The 16,640-nt window shown below is 45.2% G+C and overlaps 1 long non-coding RNA gene across 1 annotated transcript; it reads right to left on the bottom strand.

Annotated features, from left to right (window-relative positions):
• Nucleotides 1-13,458: 13,458 nt before the first annotated feature.
• Nucleotides 13,459-15,934, bottom strand: LOC119323875. Its single transcript, XR_005156547.1, has 4 exons — nt 15,598-15,934; nt 15,030-15,062; nt 14,406-14,754; nt 13,459-13,577 (listed from the first exon to the last, which is right to left on the bottom strand). It is a non-coding gene; the product is annotated as an uncharacterized LOC119323875 (long non-coding RNA).
• Between the last annotated feature and the right edge of the window lie 706 nt (nt 15,935-16,640).

Genomic DNA, 16,640 nt, shown 5'->3' with positions numbered 1-16,640 from the left:
ATGTTATTGACATATTGTTGATCAGAAATGATGTAGAATTTCTAGATAGCATATAGGGTTATTTGAAAAGTGTTTTTCAATGGAAAACCTGGATTAAGCTACTTGAACATTGAGCATCAAGATGTATAAAGATAGATCAAAAACGCTTAATGGTACTTTCAAATAAATACATACCGTGACAAGATTTTGAAGGAGTTCAAAATAGATTGGCAAAGAAGGAGTTCTTGGGTGTGTTATAAGGTATGAGTATTGAGTAAGACTCAAGACCTGACCACGATAGAAGAGAGAGAAAGGACGAAGGTCGTCCCCTATGCTTTAGACGTAGGCTCTACAATATGCTATGTTGTGTACCACACCTGAAGTGTGCCTTGCCATGAGTCAGTCAAGGGGTACAAGAGTGATCCAGGAATGGATCACAAGACAATGGTCAAAGTTATCCTTAGTAACTAGTGGACTAAGGAATTCTCTCGACTATGCAGGTGGTAAAAGAGTTCGTCGTAAAGGGTTAAGCCGATGCAAACTTTAACACTAATCCGGATTGTTCTGAGTAGTAAACCGGATTCGTATAGTAGAACATTTATTTGGAATAGCTCCAAATAGAGCATGGTAGATGCATCTAGGAGATGACATAGAGATTTGCAAAGCACACACGGATCTGAAAGGTTCAGATCCGTTGGCTAATAACCTCTCTCACAAGCGAGATATGATCAAACCCCATGGGCGTTGATTCATTACAATCACATAGTGATGTGAACTAGATTATTGACTCTACTGCAAGTGGGAGACTATTGGAAATATGCCCTAGAGGCAATAATAAAATGGTTATTATTATATTTCCTTGTTTATGATAATTGTTTATTATCCATGCTAGAATTGTATTAATAGGAAACTCAGATACATGTGTGGATACATAGACAACACCATGTCCCTAGTAAGCCTCTAGTTGACTAGCTCGTTGATCAATAGATGGTTACGGTTTGCTGACCATGGACATTGGATGTCTTTGATAACGGGATCACATCATTAGGAGAATGATGTGATGGACAAGACCCAATCCTAAGCCTAGCACAAGATCGTGTAGTTCGTATGCTAAAGCTTTTCTAAATGTCAAGTATCTTTTCCTTAGACCATGAGATTGTGCAACTCCTGGATACCGTAGGAATGCTTTGGGTGTACCAAATGTCACAACGTAACTGGGTGGCTATAAAGGTGCACTACGAGTGTCTCCGAAAGTGTCTGTTGGGTTGGCACGAATCGAGACTGGGATTTGTCACTCCGTGTGACGAAGAGGTATCTCCGGGCCCACTCGGTAGGACATCATCATAATGTGCACAATGTGATCAAGGAGTTGATCGCGGGATGATGTTGAAGGAAATATGCCCTCGAGGCAATAATAAAGTTATTATTTATTTCCTCATATCATGATAAATGTTTATTATTCATGCTAGAATTGTATTAACCGGAAACATGATACATGTGTGAATACATAGACAAACATATAGTCACTAGTATGCCTCTACTTGACTAGCTCATTAATCAAAGATGGTTATGTTTCCTAACCATAGACATGTGTTGTCATTTGATTAATGGGATCACATCATTAGAAGAATGATATGATTGACATGACCCATTCCGTTAGCCTAGCACTTGATCGTTTAGTATACTGCTATTGCTTTCTTCATGACTTATACATGTTCCTGTAACTATGAGAAATATGCAACTCCCGTTTACCGGAGTAACACTTTGGGTACTACCAAACGTCACAACGTAACTGGGTGATTATAAAGGAGTACTACAGGTGTCTCCAAAGGTACATGTTGAGTTGGCGTATTTCGAGATTAGGTTTTGTCACTCCGATTGTCGGAGAGGTATCTCTGGGCCCTCTCGATAATGCACATCATTGTAAGCCTTGCAAGCAATGTGACCAAATGAGTTGGTTACGGGATGATGCATTACGGAACGAGTAAAGAGACTTGCCGGTAACGAGATTGAACTAGGTATTGGATACCGACGATCAAATCTCGGGCAAGTAACATACCGATGACAAAGGGAACAACGTATGTTGTTATGCGGTTTGACCAATAAAGATATTCATAGAATATGTAGGAACCAATATGGGCATCCAGTTCCCGCTATTGGTTATTGACCGAGAATGGTTCTAGGTCATGTCTACATAGTTCTCGAACCCGTAGGGTCCGCACGCTTAATGTTATGATGACAATTTTATTATGAGTTCATAAGTTTTGATGTACCGAAGTTTGTTCGGAGTCCCGGATGTGATCACGGACATGACGAGGAGTCTCGAAATGGTCGAGACATAAAGATTGATATATTGGAAGCCTATGTTTGGACATCGGAAAGGTTCCGGGTGAAATCGGGATTTTACCAGAACACCGGGGGGTTACCGAAACCCTCCTGGGGGTTAATGGGCCTTAGTGGGCCATGAGGGAGAAGAGGAGGGCCGGCCAGGGCAGGCCGCGCCCCCCTTTCCCCCCTAGTCTGAATAGGACAAGGAAGGGGGGGGGGGCGGCGCCCCCCCTTTTCTCTTTCCCCTCCCCCCTTTCCTTCTCCACCAAGGCAAGAGGGGGGAGTCCTACTCCCGGTGGGAGTAGGACTCCTCCAGGCGCACCCCAAGGGGGCCGGCCGCACCTCCCCCTCCCTCCTTTATATACGGGGGCAGGGGGCACCCCATAACACACAAGTTGATCTACGAATCGTTCCTTAGCCGTGTGCGGTGCCCCCCTCCACCATATTCCACCTCGGTCATATCGTCGCGGAGTTTAGGCGAAGCCCTGCGCTGGTAGAGCATCATCATCGTCACCACGCCGTTGTGCTGACCGAACTCATCCCCGAAGCTTTGCTGGATCGGAGCCCGGGGATCGTCATCGAGCTGAACGTGTGCTGAACTCGGAGGTGCCGTACGTTCGGTACTTGGATCGGTCGGATCGTGAAGACGTACGACTACATCAACCGCGTTGTCATAACACTTCCGCTTACGGTCTACGAGGGTACGTGGACGGACACTCTCCCCTCTCGTTGTTATGCCATCACCATGATCTTGCGTGTACGTAGGAATTTTTTTGAAATTACTACGTTTCCCAACAGATGTGTTACGGAACGAGTAAATAGACTTGTCGGTAACGAGATTGAACAAGGTATCGGGATACCGATGATCGAATCTCGGGCAAGTATCATACCAGTAGACAAAGGGAATTGTATACGGGATTGATTGAATCCTTGACATTGTGGTTCATCCGATGAGATCATCGTGGAACATGTGGGAGCCAACATGGGTATCCAGATCCTGCTGCTGGTTATTGGCCGGAGAGTTGTCTCGATCATGTCTGCATGGTTCCCGAACCCGTAGGGTCTACACACTTAAGGTTCGATGATGCTAGGGTTATAGGGAATAGAGATACGTGGTTACCGAATGTTGTTTGGAGTCCCGGATGAGATCCCGGACGTCACGAGGAGTTCCGGAATGGTCCGGAGGTAAAGATTTATATATGGGAAGTCCTGTTTTGGTCACCGAAAAAGTTTCGGGTGCTATCGGTAACGTACCGGGACCACCGGGAGGGACCCGGGGGTCCACCAAGTGGGGACACCGGCCCCAGAGGGCTGCATGGGCCAAGTGTGGGAGGGGACCAGCCCCAGGTGGGCTGGTGCGCCCCCCTCACCAGGGCCCAAGGCAAAGAGAGAAGGGAAAGAGGGGAAACCCTAGGCTCAGATGGGCCTAAGGCCCACCTAGTGGTGCGCCCCCCTCTCCCCCCCTTGCCCGCCCCCTTAGATGGGATCTAGGGCTGGCCGCCCCCCTAGGGGTGGAAACCTAGATGGGGGCGCAACCCCTGCCTTCCCCCTATATATAATGGGGGTTTGGGGATGCCATACACATGAGAACATCTCCCTCTTGGCGCAGCCCTACCCCTCTCCCTCCTCGTCTCTTGCGGTGCTTGGTGAAGCCCTGCTGGAGTGCCACACTCCTCCACCACCACCACGCCGTTGTGCTGCTGCTGGACGGAGTCTTCACCAACCTCTCCCTCTCCCCTTGCTGGATCAAGGCACGGGAGACGTCATCGGGCTGCACGTGTGTTGAACGTGGAGGCGCGCCGTTGTTCAGCGCTTAGATCGGAATCAACCGCGATCTGAATCGCTACGAGTACGACTCCTTCAACTGCGTTCTTGTAACGCTTCCGCTTAGCGATCTACAAGGGTATGTAGATGCACTCCCCTTTCCCTCGTTGCTAGATTACTCCATAGATTGATCTTGGTGATGCGTAGAAAATTTTAAATTTCTGCTACGACCCCCAGTAGTGCCGTGCTTTCGGTGCTTGATCGGTCGGACCGTGAAGACGTACGACTACATCAACTGCGTTCTGCTAATGCTTCCGCTTTTGGTCTACGAGGGTACGTGGACACACTCTCCCCTCTCGTTGCTATGCATCACCATGATCTTGCGTGTGCGTAGGAATTTTTTTGAAATTACTATGTTACCCAACAGTGGCATCCGAGCCTGGTTTTATGCCTTGATGTTATATGCATGAGTAGAACACAAGTGAGTTGTGGGCGATACAAGTCATACTGCTTACCAGCATGTCATACTTTGGTTCGGCGGTATTGTTGGATGAAGCGGCCCGGACCGACATTACGTGTACGCTTACGCGAGACTGGTTCTACCGACGTGCTTTGCACACAGGTGTCTGGCGGGTGTCAGTTTCTCCAACTTTAGTTGAACCGAGTGTGGCTACGCCCGGTCCTTGAGAAGGTTAAAACAACACTAACTTGATGAACTATCATTGTGGTTTTGATGCGTAGGTAAGAACGGTTCTTGCTAAGCCTGTAGCAGCCACGTAAAACTTGCAACAACAAAGTAGAAGACGTCTAACTTGTTTTTGCAGGGCATGATGTGATGTGATATGGTCAAGACATGATGCTATATTTTATTGTATGAGATGATCATGTTTTGTAACCGAGTTATCAGCAACTGGCAGGAGACATATGGTTGTAGCTTTATTGTATGCAATGCAATCGCCCTGTAATTGCTTTACTTTATCACTAAGCGGTAGCGATAGTCGTAGAAGCAATAGTTGGCGAAGACGACAATGATGCTATGATGGAGATCAAGGTGTCGCGCCGGTGACGATGGTGATCATGATGGTGCTTCAGAGATGGAGATCACAAGCACAAGATGATGATGGCCATATCATATCACTTATATTGATTGCATGTGATGTTTATCTTTTATGCATCTTATCTTGCTTTGATTGACGATAGCATTATAAGATGATCTCTCACTAAATTTCAAGATAAAAGTGTTCTCCCTGAGTATGCACCATTGCCAAAGTTTGTCGTGCCCAGACACCACGTGATGATCGGGTGTGATAAGCTCTACGTCCATCCACAACGGGTGCAAGCCAGTTTTTTGCACACGCAGAATACTCAGGTTAAACTTGACGAGCCTAGCATATGCAGATATGGCCTCGGAACACTGAGACCGAAAGGTCGAGCATGAATCATATAGTAGATATGATCAACATAGTGATGTTCACCATTGAAAACTACTCCATTTCACGTGATGATCGGTTATGGTTTAGTTGATTTGGATCACGTAACCACTTAGATGATTAGAGGAATGTTTATCTAAGTGTGAGTTCTTAAGTAATATGATTAATTGAACTTTAATTTATCATGAACTTAGTCCTGGTAGTATTAGCATATCTATGTTGTAGATCAATAGCTCGCGTTTAGCTCCCCTGTTTTATTTTGATATGTTCCGAGAGAAAACTATGTTGAAAGATGTTAGTAGCAATGATATGGATTGTATCCGTGATCTGAGGTTTATCCTCATTGCTGCGCAGGAGAATTATGTCCTTGATGCACCGCTAGGTGACAGACCTATTGCAGGAGCAGATGCAGACGTTATGAACGTTTGGCTAGCTCAATATGATGACTACTTAATAGTTTAGTGCACCATGCTTAAACGGCTTAGAATCGGGACTTCAAAGACGTTTTGAACGTCATGGACCATATGAGATGTTCCAGGAGTTGAAGTTAATATTTCAAGCAAATACCTGAGTTGAGAGATATGATGTCTCCAACAAGTTCTATATCTAAAAGATGGAGGAGAATTGCTCAACTAGTGAGCATGTGCTCAGATTGTTTGGGTACTACAATCTCTTGAATCAAGTGGGAGTTAATCTTCCAGATAAGATAGTGATTGACAGAGTTCTCTAGTCATCATCACCAAGTTACTAGAACTTCGTGATGAACTATAGTATGCAAGGGATGACGAAAACGATTCCCGAGCTCTTCTGATGTTGAAATCAATGAAGGTAGAAATCAAGAAAGAGCATCAAGTGTTGATGATTGACAAGACCACTAGTTTCAAGAAAAGGGCAAAGGGAAAGAAAGGGAAACTTCAAGTAGAATGGCAAGCAAGTTATCACTCCCGTGAAGAAGCCTAAAGCTGGACCAAAGCCTGAAACTAAGTGCTTCTACTGCAAAGGAAATGGTCACTGGAAGTGGAAATACCTTGAATATTTGGTGGATAAGTAGGATGGCAAAGTGAACAAGGGTATATTTGATATACAGGTTATTGATGTGTACCTTACTAGTGTTTATAGTAGCCCCTGGGTATTTGATACTTGTTCGGTTGCTAAAACTTAGTAACTCGAAACAGGAGTTACAGAATAAACAAAGACTAGTTGAGGGTGAAGTGACGATGTGTGTTGGAAGTGGTTCCAAGATTGATATGATCATCATCGCACACTCCCTATACTTTCGGGATTAGTGTTAAACCTAAATAAATGTTATTTGGCATTTATGTTGAGCATGAATATGATTTGATCATGTTTATTGCAATACAGTTATTCATTTAAAGTCAGAGAATAATTATTGTTTTGTTTACATGAATAAAACCTTCGATGGTCATACACCCAATGAAAATAGTTTATTGTATCTCGATCATAGTGATACACATATTCATAATATTGATGCCAAAAGATGCAAAGTTGATAATGATAGTGCAACTTATTTGTGGCACTGCCATTTGGGTCATATCGATGTAAAGCGCATGAAGAAACTCCATTAAGATGGACATTTGGAATCACTTGGTTATGAATCATTTGATGCTTGCGAACCGTGCCTTTTGGGCAAGATGACTAAAACTCCGTTCTCCGGAACAATGGAACGAGCTACTAACTTGTTGGAAATAACACATACCGATGTATGCGGTCCAATGAGTGTTGATGCTAGTGGCGAGTATCATTATTTTCTGGCCTTCACAGATGATTTGAGTAGATATTGGTATATCTACTTAATGAAACACAAGTCTGAAACATTTGAAAAGTTCAAAAAATTTCAGAGTGAAGTGGAGAATCATTGTAACAAGAAAATAAAGTTTCTATGATCTGATCGTGGAGGAGAATATTTGAGTTACGAGTTTGGCCTTCATATAAAACAATGTGGAATAGTTTCAAAGCCCATGCCACATGGAACACCACAGCGTAATGGTGTGTCCGAACATCGTAACCGCACTTTATTAGATATGGTGCGATCTATGATGTATCTTACCGATTTACCACTATCATTTTGGGGTTATGCATTAGAGACGACGCCTTATGAACTGTAGTTTGGCAAGAAACAAAGTTGTCGTTTCTTAAAGTTTGGGGCTGCGATGCTTATGTGAAAAAGTTTCAACCTGATAAGCTCGAACCCAAATCGGAGAAGTGCGTCTTCATAGAATACCCAAAGGAAACTGTTGGGCACACCTTCTATCACAGATCCGAAGGCAAGATATTCGTTGCTAAGATGGATCCTTTCTAGAGAAGAAGTTTCTCTCGAAAGAAGTGAGTGGGAGGAAAGTAGAGCTTGATAAGGTAATTGTACCTTCTCCCAAATTGGAAAGTAGTTCATCACTGAAATCTGTTCCAGTGATTCCTACACCAATTAGTGAGGAAGCTAATGATGATGATCATGAAACTTCAGATCAAATTACTACAGAACCTCGTAGGTCTTCCAGAGTAATTAGTGAGGAAGCTAATGATGATGATCATGAAACTTCAGATCAAATTACTACAGAACCTCGTAGGTCTTCCAGAGTACGGTCCGCACCAGAGTGGTACGGTAATCCTGTTCTGGAAGTCATGTTACTAGACCATGATGAACCTATGAACTATGAGGAAGCGATGATGAGCCCAGATTCCGCAAAATGGCTTGAGACCATGAAATCTGAGATGGGATCCATGTATGAGAACAAAGTGTGGACTTTGGTGGAGTTGCCCGATGATCGGCAAGCCATATTGTATAAATGGATCTTCAAGAGGAAGACAGACGTTGATAGTAGTGTTACTTTCTACAAAGCTCAAATTGTCTGTCGACAAGTTCAAGATGTTGAATACGATGAGATTTTCTCACTCGTATCGATGCTTAAGTCTGTCCGAATCATGTTAGCAATTGCCACATTTATGAAATCTGGCAAATGGATGTCAAAACTGCATTCCTTAATGGATTTATTAAAGAAGAGTTGTATATGATGCAACCAGAAGATTTTGTCAATCCTAAAGGTGCTAACAAAATGTGCAAGCTCCAGCGATCCATCTATGGACTGGTGCAAGCATCTCGAAGTTGGAATATACGCTTTGATGAGTTGATCAAAGCATATGGTTTTATACATACTTTTGGAGAAGACCTATATTTACAAGAAAGTGAGTGGGAGCTCTGTAGCATTTCTAATACTATATGTAGATGACATATTGTTGATTGGAAATGATATAGAAATTCCGGATAGCATAAAAGGATACTTGAATAAGAGTTTTTCAAAGAAAGACCTCGGTGAAGCTGTTTACACATTAAGCATCAAGATCTATAGAGATAGATCAAGACGCTTGATAAGATTTTTCAATGAGTACATACCTTGATAAGATTTTGAAGTAGTTCAAAATGGAACAGTCAAAGAAGGAGTTCTTGCCTGTGTTGCAAGGTGTGAAGTTGAGTAAGACTCAAAACCCGACCATGGCAGAAAATAGAAAGAGAATGAAAAAGTCATTCCCTATGCCTCAGTCATAGGTTCTATAAAGTATGCTATGCTATGTACCAGACCTATTGTATACCTTGCTCTGAGTTTGGCAAGGGAGTACAATTTTGATCTAAGAGTAGATCACTGGACAAAGGTCAACAATATCCTTAGTGGAATAAGGATATGTTTCTCGATTATGGAGGTGACAAGAGGTTTGTCGTAAAGGGTTACGTTGATACAAGATTTGACACTGATCTAGATAACTCTAAGTCTCAATCTGGATACATATTGGAAGTGGGAGCAATTAGCTAGAGTAGCTCTGTATAGAGCATTGTAGACATAGAATATTTTTGCAAAATACACATGGCTCTGAATGTGACAGACCCGTTGACTAAACTTCTCTCACGAGCAAAACATGATCACACCTTAGTACTATTTGGGTGTTAATCACATAGCAATGTGAACTAGATTATTGAATCTAGTAAACCATTTGGGTGTTGGTCACATGATGATGTGAACTATGGGTGTTAATCATATATACAGATATGAATATTGATGTTAAATCACATGGCGATGTGAACTAGATTATTGACTCTAGTGCAAGTGGGAGACTGAAGAAATATGCCCTAGAGGCATCCTTATTTCATGATAAATGTTTATTATTCATGCTAGAATTGTATTAACCGGAAACATGATACATGTATAAATACATAGACAAGCATAGTGTCACTAGTATGCCTCTACTTGACTAGCTCGTAAATCAAAGATGGTTAAGTTTCCTAACCATAGACATGAGTTGTCATTTGATTAATGGGATCACATCATTAGGAGAATGATGTGATTGACTTGACCCATTCCGTTAGCTTACCACTTGATCATTTAGTATATTGCTATTGCTTTCTTCATGACTTATACATGTTCCTATAACTATGAGATTATGCAACTCCCGTTTACCGGAGGAACACTTTGTGTGCTACCAAACATCACAACGTAACTGGGTGATTATAAAGGTGCTCTACAGGTGTCTCCGAAGGTACTTGTTGGGTTGGCGTATTTCAAGATTAGGATTTGTCACTCCGATTGTCAGAGAGGTATCTCTGGGCCCACTCGGTAATGCACATCACTATAAGCCTTGCAAGCATTGTAACTAATGAGTTAGTTACAGGATGATGTATTACGGAACGAGTAAAGAGACTTGCCAGTAACGATATTGAACTAGGTATTGAGATACCGACGATCGAATCTCGGGCAAGTAACATACCGATGACAAAGGGAACAGCGTATATTGTTATGCGGTTTGACCGATAAAGATCTTTGTAGAATATGTGGGAGACAACATGAGCATCCAGGTTCCGCTATTGGTTATTGACCGGAGACGTGTCTTGGTCATGTCTACATAGCTCTCGAACCCGTAGGGTCCGCACGCTTAAAGAGTAGATGACGGTTATATTATGAGTTTATGTGTTTTGATGTAACAAAGGTTGTTCGGAGTCCCGTATGTGCTCACGGACATGACGAGGAGTCTCGAAATGGTCGAGACATAAAGATCGATATATTGGACGACTATATTTGGACACCAGAATGGTTCCGGGTGAGATTGGGACAATACCGGAGCTCCGGGAGGTTATCGGAACCCCCCGGGAGGTATATGAGCCTTAATGGGCTTTAGTGGAAAGGAGGGGAAAGGAGCAAGGGAGGGGACGCCCCCCCTTTCCTTCCTCCCACCTTCCTCTTACTTCCCTCTCCCTCTCCAAATAGGAAAAGGTGGAGTCCTACTCCCGGTGGGAGTAGGACTCCCCCCTTGGGCACGCCTCCTCCCCTTGGCCGGCCCCCTCCTACACTCCTTTATATACCGGGGAGGGGGGCACCCCATAGACACAACAATTGATCATTAATCTCTTAGCCGTGTGCGGTGCCCCCTCTACCATAGTCCTCCTCGATATTATCACAGCGGTGCTTAGGCGAAGCCGTGCGTCGGTAGAACATCATCATCGTCACCACGCCGTCATGCTGACGGAACTCTCCCTCGACACTCGGCTGGATCGGAGTTCGAGGGACGTCATCGAGCTGAACGTGTGCAAGAACTCGGAGGTGCCGTGCCTTCGGTGCTTGATCGGTTGGACCGTGAAGACGTACGACTACATCAACCGCGTTATGCTAACGCTTCCGCTTTCGGTCTACGAGGGTACGTGGACACACTCTCCCCTCTCGTTGCTATGCATCACCATGATCTTGCGTGTGCGTAGGAATTTTTTTGAAATTGCTACGTTACCCAACACATGGAACCACTGGAGAACCTATCGGAGATGGAGCCAGTGTTGGTGCCGGAGGATCCGACCATCACACTCGCCAAAAATCATCGTGTCAAAGAGAGGGCCGCAAAGAAGGAGAAGCTCAAGAAGAGGTTGGCCGTCGGTGGGCCTGGTGGTGGCGTTGGTCGTGGCGACCGTGGCAGACGCCACTAGATGGGCGCGCCCATAGTACAGACGGTGCTATTGCCGGAGCCTTACAAGTCTCTGTACTAATACTACGCCAAGCAGCTCGGAACCTCGTCGGTACGGTCCTTACATCATCGGCGTTAATGCGGTGCCACACTTCTCGGAGTATTCTTCGCCGCAGCTCATCCGGGCGCGAACAGCGGGTGGAGAGCAGATGGGTGCCCGCACGCTGTTCACTGTAATGCCTGGAGTGGGGGAGCCGACGTATGATGCCAGGGACAGGGAGATGCTCGACATCATCCATGACGGAGGCGAGGGAGGAGAAGGGAGCTATGAGGACGGGCAAGTGGAAGACACGGATCCCACCCAGTCTAGAAACTACCAGCAGCAGCAGTCCTACACCCAGATGGCCACGCAGCAGTCCTACACCCAGGTTGGCGATGGTACACAGCAACAACAGCATTGGGCCGCCGGAGAGCAACTAATGGAGAGGAAGGGGGAGGAGGAGGACGGCGAGAATGATGATCCGGATGATACAACGGGCGATCCGAGGAAGAAGGCATCGAGGAAGAAACCGGTGATCCTACCGACCCAACCCAAGAACCGTCGAAGAAGGTTAGAAGAAATTTACGGGGGAAGAAACGGGAGGAGGAGAGGGCGAAGCGAGAAGGTGCAGTGACCAAGCTGACAGAGAGGTTCAAGAACATCTTGGCGAAGAAGAGGCAGGCATGCGTGAAGCGCTCCGACATCAAGTAGGAGAAGAAGGCGGAGAGGTTCAAATTGTTGATCGAAGCGACGAAGAAGAAGCTCAAGCTCGAAGAGAGGAGGGCCATGATCGAAGTGAGGAAGGCCGCACTCGTGGAAAAGAAGGCGAAGATCGCTGCCAATGCGGAGGACGCCAAGATATTGACCTTGAATATGGACTCTTTGGATGCCGACGCAAGAATGGTCGTACAATCCGTCCGCTGCCAGATGCTGCAACGGCAGAAAGATCAGTTGGCGGTGGCGGAGAATGAGGACGCAGTGGAGGTGAACGCGGAGGATGCGGAGGTTGTCTACGCGGCGGCGGCGACACCTTGATCGAGGAGCACACGGTTGAGATTGCCGGTCCGGCAGGGTAGAAATGCACATATTGTCGGATTGGTGTCTTTTGGATTCGGTTATATAAAAACTAAGCATGTTTGCCTCTTTTTTGTTAAGATCGTACATGCGATCCGGACGCGCTGTATGGACCATAGCACATTTGAATTTATGGGTCGCCAACCGAGGTTCGTCTTTCCTATGTTTTCTTCTACTGCGCTGGTGCTGTGCCCTCTCGTGCGCCGTTGCGCCACTGCCCATCCTCAATCTGTCTGGACTGTCTGGTTAGTTCACCTCATTTTTCTTTGCTAGAGATCAGCATTAATATGGAAAATGCTTGTCTTTTGTTCCTTTTAACTATGTAAACTACACGAATACCCCGCGCGTTGCTGTAGCAATTTGTATCCTTAAATACTACACTGAATAATCTAGCTAATGTCTTTATGGCTCCTCCTATATAGCATGATAATTTTCTTATAAATATTTTAAAACAAATGTTTATCTCTCTGAGTAAGCCCAAACTGAAGCAAAACAAAAAAAAATAGGATGCATGCGATATTTTTCTTTCATGGAGCATCGGAGTGTGAGTTGCAAGCACGCATGCATCAGATTTCTTTTGGGTTAAAACAAACATTACACGTTTTGCATGCATGCTTCCGTTACTGCATGCGCTTGGTGGAGGAGCTCTCAACCTGTAGATCCAATGGCTATTGTAGACTGATCTTGTGTATCCAATGGCTAAATTAATTTGGATGATGTGGCACAAGGAGAAGGGAGAGAATTATTTGTAGTGGGGGCTAGCTATTTAGATATAGTAGATATATCTCAGTCACTCCTTTTCTTTCAGACAACAATGAGTAATGTATACTTAACAATTTAAAAGTTGGAAGGTGTCGACCCAAGACAATGATTTCAGACCAGATCCATCCTCAAACTAAAGAGTTTATACATACCATGGTTATCATACATTGGGACATGATTCTCTGTATACCGAGCCAGCTCCTGGGGATTCTCAGCGAATAATTGTCCCGTCAGAACATCTTCATCTGCATTAGTATCAATCAGAAACTCAGTTTAATACAAAGAGAATTGGAGACAGCAAGTTACAGAAAAACATAATGCTCTAGGTATAGTCACTCGTTTTATTTTAGACAACACAGAAATTTACTCGAGTAAACATAATTCAGAACTTGGAAAATGTCTGACCTAAGATAATGCAGGTACAAACAGAAAGGTGCTACCAACAGTATAAGATTTTTGTGTTGCAAAGAAGCAACAATGTCGGATTATCATGAGGTAATATCCCTATACATAGAGCATTATATTCCTATACATAGAGCATTATATTCTAGAAGACATTCTGAGGTAATATCTTAAGAATGATACAATTTTGACCACATCGGATGACATCTAAGGTAATATCTCAGTCACTCCTTTTCTTCCAGACAACAAAGAGTAATGTATAGTTGATAACTTAGAACTTGGAAAATGTCGACCCAAGACAATGACTTCAGAACCAGATCCATCCTAAAACTAAAGAGTTTATACATACCATGTTCATCATACATTGGCACGTGATTCTTTGCATAGTTAGCCAGCTCCAGGGGGTTCTCGGCAAATAACTGCCCCATCAGATTATCTTCATCTGCATCATTATCAGTCATAAACTCAGTTTAATCCAAAGAGAACTGGAGACAGCAAGTATACAGAAAAACATAATGCTCGCTCTAGGTATAGTCACTCGTTTCCATTTAGACAACACAGCAATTTACTCAAGTAAGATGATTCAGAATTTGGAAAATGTTTGACCTAAGACAGCGATTTCAGATTCAGGAACAAATCCATACTCAAACTATACAAGGGTTTGCACGTACCAAGTTCGTCAAAGGCTGGCACATGATCTTCTGCATTCTGTGACAGGTGCTTGAAATCATCATCACCTGCATCGTTATCAAACAGAAATCAAAGACATGTAGAAAATATTTTGATGCACCATGGGAAACAACAAAATATAAGTTCTCAGGTGCCCAAGTTGCATTTTCAGCAATAAACAAGCAATCAACAAAGGTCGGGAAAGAATTAAGCAATAATAAGAAGCACCAAAGAACTCATTAAACTATAAACGAATTTTTACATGTCCGCTCATTCTGAGGTTCATCCTCCAGGGGCTTGTCATCATTGGTTGCATCTTCGGAATAAACCCCCAAAAGCTCAGTGTCCAACCTATTAAAATATACAACAGTAGTGAGTCCTGATTAATGCATTAATAATACCGTGGAAAGACAGGTAAATAATTACCGACTAAGGTGGTGTTTGTTTCTCTAGTCCTAGGACTTTTTCTAGTCCCTGGGACTTTTTGAAAAAGACTCTCAAGAAGGTGCTTCTAAGGACTTTTAGCAAAAAGTCCCAAAAAAGTCTCATCCTGTTTGGTTTGCTAGGGACTTTTTCTACTCCCTACACCAAAAAGTCCCTCGAAACAAACACCGACTAAGACTCACTTGAATAAATCATCATCCATCATGTTCAGCAGCCTGAAAATGCAATTGAATAAAGGCTTCAGCGAAATAATAAATTCGATTGCAGGCAAGAAGCTCGAGTTACGATAGGAGCAAGATTCGGAGAGGATGCAAAATAAAAGGAGGCTCTTATTCCCCTCTGGTTCGGATGGGTATCGAGCTCATGATCCATCTGCCGGCGGTGACCTTCCATAGCGGCGGAGACCTCACTGGAGTGGGTTCCGACAACCAAAAGGGCGCGGCGCTGTGTGCGAACAGAAGAGCGCGAAGCCGCGCATCTAGCGGTGCACGCGGTGTGGCCGGGGACCGACGGATTCGACGCCGGCGGCGAGGTCCGTGGCGTAGGAGCTCGCTAAGGACGAAACAAAAGGCGGCGGAAGGTTCTACTACGACATGCGGTGCGCGCGGCACAAAGGGGGCGTGCAGAGGGTCACCGGAGCGACGCCGGTGACCATGCCGCGCGGCGGCGGCTTCTTGAGATCGTCGAACGAACTCGATGTCAGAGAACGCTATCGAGAGGGGAAAGAGTTGGGGAGGAAGAGGAGCTCACCAGGACCACGGAGGTGTGATCCGTCGGTCGAGTAGCGGACGGAGGCGGAGGACTTTGACGACGACGTGGCGGCGGCCGAAGAGGAAGGAGTGGTGGCTGTAGTCGTTCGGGAGCGGCCTCCTGGACGTAGGCGAGGAAGACGTGGACGGCGGAGCTCCTGGACACGGAGCCGGTGACGGGGAAGAATCTTGGACACGGTCACGCCATGGCTGCGCTCCTACGCGCTCTCGGTTCCTCCGTGGATTGCGTGGGGAGGAGGAGGAAGAAGGCGAGGGGGGAAGAAAACCCTGGTGGCGGCGGGCGGTAGAAACCGTCGCGCGGACGCCGAGGGGCGGTTATAAGGACGCGGGTAAGTGTGGACGGCGGCTTTGGGCGCGCCCTGGCCATGTGCCACTGTACAGCTCGGTGAAAAATCCTCTTTCATTTTGAGGGCACGGTGAAAATTTCTTACCGAGGTGGAAGACGAGGGCGTGCCGTTTCATCACGGTGGGCTGGGCTGGGCTGGCGCGGTCAAAGAGATCCCTCTCTCTCTCTCGCAACTAGTTAACGAGCGCTCCTTCGGAGCACTCGTAACGAGCTGTTCAGGAGCGCCCCGTGCGTGACAAGTGTCGCGCGCGGAGCGCTCCCGCCAGGAAAAACCAGATGACACGGTTGGTTCCCGGTTTTCCCTTTTCGGTTTGTGGTTTCGTGCGTTTTGCACTTTGACCCTCATACTGCGATATTTTTTCGTTTTCCCTTTCCGCGCGAAAACACAAAAAAATACCAGTTCGTGCGCTTGGTTCCCTGTTTTCCTTTTTCGTTTCCCTTTCTGTTCCCATTATATTTCCGGGTAATGGAGATTTATGGGGTAGTTACGGGCGGGGACTACCAACACTATCAAATGTGACCTTTCAAGTAACGAAAAAAGCAACTTTTTAATGTAAAACGGCAGTCTTCAGAATTGTTCAATCGTTTGACTTCTTTATAGGCACAGGTGAACACTAGGAGAGGCACGGGTGTATAACTTTACTAAATTGAAGAAAAGCGTGCTGGGTCGTGCGGCG

The sequence above is a fragment of the Triticum dicoccoides genome, chromosome 6B, assembly GCF_002162155.2.
Source record: "Triticum dicoccoides isolate Atlit2015 ecotype Zavitan chromosome 6B, WEW_v2.0, whole genome shotgun sequence".
Taxonomy (NCBI): Eukaryota; Viridiplantae; Streptophyta; class Magnoliopsida; order Poales; family Poaceae; genus Triticum; species Triticum dicoccoides.
Note: the sequence above shows the minus strand (reverse complement) of the source record. Positions and strands in the feature narration are given on the sequence as shown.